This window comes from Rhipicephalus microplus, unplaced genomic scaffold (assembly GCF_043290135.1).
Source record: "Rhipicephalus microplus isolate Deutch F79 unplaced genomic scaffold, USDA_Rmic scaffold_190, whole genome shotgun sequence".
In the NCBI taxonomy this organism is placed as follows: Eukaryota; Metazoa; Arthropoda; class Arachnida; order Ixodida; family Ixodidae; genus Rhipicephalus; species Rhipicephalus microplus.
In genome coordinates this window covers 217501-222570 of record NW_027464761.1, presented here as the reverse complement: position 1 = coordinate 222570, position 5070 = coordinate 217501, and the positions used below count along the sequence as shown (strand labels likewise).

The 5070-nt window shown below is 57.5% G+C and overlaps 2 non-coding genes across 2 annotated transcripts; both read left to right on the top strand.

The window, feature by feature from the left end:
- The first annotated feature begins 1362 nt into the window (after nt 1–1362).
- LOC142791833 (small subunit ribosomal RNA) lies at nt 1363–3177 on the top strand. Its single transcript, XR_012890452.1, has one exon. It is a non-coding gene; the product is annotated as a small subunit ribosomal RNA (ribosomal RNA).
- A 1719-nt stretch (nt 3178–4896) lies between these two features.
- Nucleotides 4897–5049, top strand: LOC142791819 (5.8S ribosomal RNA). The gene has a single exon (XR_012890438.1). It is a non-coding gene; the product is annotated as a 5.8S ribosomal RNA (ribosomal RNA).
- Nucleotides 5050–5070: the final 21 nt, after the last annotated feature.

Below are 5070 nucleotides of genomic sequence, written 5' to 3'. Positions count from 1 at the left end.
CGCTCGGATGTTCGCCGTTTTTGGCAGAGTGAGTGCTGGCACTCCGGCGAAGCGAAAGAGCGTGAATGCGCCCACGAAAGTAGCGTATTTGGACGTGCTTGACGGCGACCGCCGCAGGAGTACGAAAAACCACGTCAGCCGGGGCGAGCGACCCACGGCGGTCTGGGTGCTTATCGCTGCTATTATAGGGGCACCCCGGCAGACGCAGAAAGAAAAAAAAAAAAAAATGGGGACATGGCGTGCGTCACCGTGCGGCTTCGCAGCGTTGCCGAAGTCGCCGAGCCCTTCGACTGAGCCGAACGGCGGACAGGGAACGTTGGTCGGCCGTTCTAACCTGTCGGTGCCACGCCGAGACGTCGTTAAGGAAAACCGCGTCGTGGGCCTCTACGACGCCGTCGAGTCGTTGTACGTTTGGTGTCCAGCGTGTCGGCGGCGAGTAGCGGACACGTCGTTCACGACTTCGGTCTTTCGCAGTCGACGCGAACTTGCGGAGAGTCGTGGTGCCTCACGTTTTCGGCAGAAACCGCGGCGGAATTTTCCCGTGCGTGCGCGCACGACCTCGGTGCTGTGCCGTCAGCGTAGTGTTGCACAAACTCGTGGCCTACCCAAGGTGCGGTACGTTTGCGGCCGTATCCTCGGTGGGAATTTCGTGAGTAGGGTCGCAAATTCTACGACCTCGGCGGGTTTGAGAGCGACGTAGACTTGTGGCACGCTCAACGTGCCACACGTTTCGGGGCACACCCGCGGTGAAATTTTCTCGAGTACGCTCGTATTAGTGCCCAAGGAGGTCTGGGTACTTATCGCTGCTATTATGTGGGGGTTCTCGTGAGCGGCGTACGCGAAAGCGACCGGGTGTCTGATATGCGGCGGGCTTCGGCCTCGTCAAGCGTGTCCTCGGGTCTGCTCCAGGGGAATCCACGGCAGTCGTCTGCAGCCTCATCCGCTTGATGCGTTAGGGGCTGGTTGTCGGACGGTGCCGTTTTACCACGATATCGAGGTGTGTTCCGTGTCGTCCTCGGGCGATTCAGATGCGAAAGCGCCGAAGACGCGGGCGTGACCCGTCGTCTGGCGGCTTTGCAGTCTCGGCTCCGTTGCTAGTTCCGGCCGGTCCACCGACAGTGCAGCGGGCTTGGGCAACCCGCACGGCGCGACCGAGTCGATGCAACGAAAAAGAGCGAGCATGAACGTGCTTCTTGCCGCACGGCTCCCACTCGTCTTTCGGGAAGGTTGTGCCGTAGCGAGCTCGAACGCCGTCATCTCGGAGTGCAAAATAAGCGTGTTGGGGCGCCTGAAGGTGGCCTCCGCCGCACACAGACTGCGTCCGGCCCGCCGAAGGCGAGGACGGACGCGCAGTCGAACGATTACCTGGTTGATCCTGCCAGTAATCATATGCTTGTCTCAAAGATTAAGCCATGCATGTCTAAGTACATGCCGAAATAAGGCGAAACCGCGAATGGCTCATTAAATCAGTTATGGTTCCTTAGATCGTTTCTTCCTACTTGGATAACTGTGGCAATTCTAGAGCTAATACATGCAGTGAGCCTGGAGCCCTTTGGGTAACGGGTGCTTTTATTAGACCAAGATCGATCGGGTTTCGGCCCGTATTGTGTGGTGACTCTGGATAACTTTGTGCTGATCGCATGGCCACGAGCCGGCGACGTTTCTTTCAAGTGTCTGCCTTATCAACTTTCGATGGTAGGTTACTTGCTTACCATGGTTGTTACGGGTAACGGAGAATCAGGGTTCGATTCCGGAGAGGGAGCCTGAGAAACGGCTACCACATCCAAGGAAGGCAGCAGGCGCGCAAATTACCCACTCCCGGCACGGGGAGGTAGTGACGAAAAATAACAATACGGGACTCTTTTGAGGCCCCGTAATTGAAATGAGTACACTCTAAATCCTTTAACGAGGATCAATTGGAGGGCAAGTCTGGTGCCAGCAGCCGCGGTAATTCCAGCTCCAATAGCGTATACTAAAGCTGCTGCGGTTAAAAAGCTCGTAGTTGGATCTCAGTTCCAGACGAGTAGTGCATCTACCCGATGCGACGGCTCGGACTGAACATCATGCCGGTTCTTTCTTGGTGCACTTCATTGTGTGCCTCGAGATGGCCGGTGCTTTTACTTTGAAAAAATTAGAGTGCTCAACGCAGGCGAGTCGCCTGAATAAACTTGCATGGAATAATAGAACAAGACCTCGTTTCTGTTCTGTTGGTTTTTGGAATACGAGGTAATGATTAAGAGGGACGGACGGGGGCATTCGTATTGCGGCGCTAGAGGTGAAATTCTTGGACCGTCGCAAGACGAACTACTGCGAAAGCATTTGCCAAGAATGTTTTCATTGATCAAGAACGAAAGTCAGAGGTTCGAAGGCGATCAGATACCGCCCTAGTTCTGACCATAAACGATGCCAACCAGCGATCCGCCTGAGTTACTCAAATGACTCGGCGGGCAGCTTCCGGGAAACCAAAGTATTTGGGTTCCGGGGGAAGTATGGTTGCAAAGCTGAAACTTAAAGGAATTGACGGAAGGGCACCACCAGGAGTGGAGCCTGCGGCTTAATTTGACTCAACACGGGAAAACTTACCCGGCCCGGACACTGGGAGGATTGACAGATTGAGAGCTCTTTCTTGATTCGGTGGATGGTGGTGCATGGCCGTTCTTAGTTGGTGGAGCGATTTGTCTGGTTAATTCCGATAACGAACGAGACTCTAGCCTATTAAATAGGTGCGGGGTTCCCAGCACCTTACAACCTTCTTAGAGGGACAAGCGGCTCCTAGCCGCACGAAACAGAGCAATAACAGGTCTGTGATGCCCTTAGATGTCCGGGGCCGCACGCGCGCTACACTGAAGGAAGCAGCGTGTCTTTATCCCTGTCTGAAAAGACTGGGTAACCCGTGGAACTTCTTTCGTGATTGGGATAGGGGCTTGCAATTGTTCCCCTTGAACGAGGAATTCCCAGTAAGCGCGAGTCATAAGCTCGCGTTGATTACGTCCCTGCCCTTTGTACACACCGCCCGTCGCTACTACCGATTGAATGATTTAGTGAGGTCTTCGGACCGATGTCCGGCGCGGCCTTTCGGTTGCGCCGGTCTGTTGGAAAGATGACCAAACTTGATCATTTAGAGGAAGTAAAAGTCGTAACAAGGTTTCCGTAGGTGAACCTGCGGAAGGATCATTAACGGATTGTGAAGGGTGAGCGCCTCAGCTGCGTCTGCGCCCGACACTTTCTGCCGCTGACCCCGTTTGGACGCGGGGTCGGCTTTTCCCCACGGGGCTGCCTGAATGTGGAGCGGCACCCCGTGACAAATTGTTGCGCCCAGCGGACGCCAACACCGCGACCTTGGACGGTCGGCCAGGTGGCGGACGCGGGTACAAACGGCGCAACGCACTCATAGGTCGGCTTTCGACCCGCCACTGCACCGTGGCTCGAAGCGCTCGAAATGCGCGACCCGACCGCTGCGGGACCGCCTAGTACTGTAAACAGGAGCGGCGGAGCGCGAACGGCGAGTCGTGGTTACGTCGGTAGAAGGCGAGGCTGCGCGTTCCCGAAACGCCAGCCGAGTGCCCTCCCGACCGTTCGAGCGTGCAAGAACGAGACCCGACAATCGCGCGGCGACTGCCAAGTACGAGAGGAACGGCACAAGCGTCGGCGGTCGGTCAAGGAACTGGCGATGTGACGGGTCCGCTGTGCACCAGTGCATACCGTCCCGCCGTCCGCGGCAAGCGCCTCCGCGTCCTCGGGTGACGGAGGCTGCCGGTCGGTTCTTGCAGGCGAGGGATCTCGCTGGCACCGGTTCGCGTTGACGCGCGGCCGGTCATGGCACGGCGATGCGACGGCCGAGGTGCGCAGTACTCGATGGAGGAACCGCACGCTCCGATGACCGTCCCGCCCTCCGCGGCGTATGCGTACCGACCGTAATGGTTGCAGCAGCGCCGGCCGGCTTTTGAATTCGCCACACGAAACACGGTGCGAGATCGCGGTTAGGGGAGCGTCGACGTTGCCAGGCGTTTTGCTTGCTGCCGAGGGAAAGGCGGCACGGCCACGTCGCGCTCGTCGCGATTAGCGGGTCTGCGCGCTTTGGGAAGGTGCCGCAACGACTTGCCGAAAGAGGAAGCACGGAAGAACGAGGGACTTGGACGTCCCGACAATTGAACGCACTTGCGGCCAGGCCCTTGCTGGCTTCGTTCTTCCGCCTCGAGTAGGCTCGTACGCGGCTCCGGCGCCGAAAGTGGTCCTTGGCACCGACTTCGGTGGACGTGGGAAGTGCCGCGCAAGTACGGCGCGCCTGGCTCCACCTGTTGGCTAAAGTAGGCAGCCGGATCGGCATTTTGGTGTGCGGTGGCAAACCGTGGATGCGAAAAAAGCTTGTGCGATTTCGTGGAACAAAAAGCGGGGGTCCCCCTTTTTATGCGGAGGAGACCGACCCGCCTGCCGTGGTGAACCGCGACGCCACGGTAAAAACGGGAGAGGCTTGTCGATGGGACCGTGCATCCCGCGCTCCACGGAGGCCGGGAGGCGGCCGCCCGAGGAAATGTGTAGCCGTCGAGGCCCGCATCTGCGTGCACTCTTATCCAAATGGGTGTACCGCAGGCATTTTCTGGTTAGGCGGGCCAATGAGAGCGAGCACACAACGATACCTACGGGTCCGGCTTGGAGAACCGGCTTCGACGCCTCCCGAGTATTTATAGAGGGGTGGACCACGAAAGCACTCGCAAGTAGCGAAAGCGAAACGCCGTCCGAAACACACCGTTTGCTCGATTTGCGGCAGCCGAAAAAGGCGCGGCAGAGTTTTGGAGTCCAAGCGTGCGCTGAAAAGCGCCCTTCTTGGCCACTGTTTGGCCGAGTGCCAGAAACGTTTGGTTTTGACTGTACGGAATTGAACAAACACTTTTTCACGACTCTAAGCGGTGGATCACTCGGTTCTCGGGTCGATGAAGAACGCAGCCAGCTGCGAGACTTGGTGTGAATTGCAGGACACACTGAGCACTGATTCTTTGAACGCACATTGCGGCCTTGGGTCTTCCCTTGGCTTCGTCTGTCTGAGGGTCGGATCACATATCAAGAGAGCCT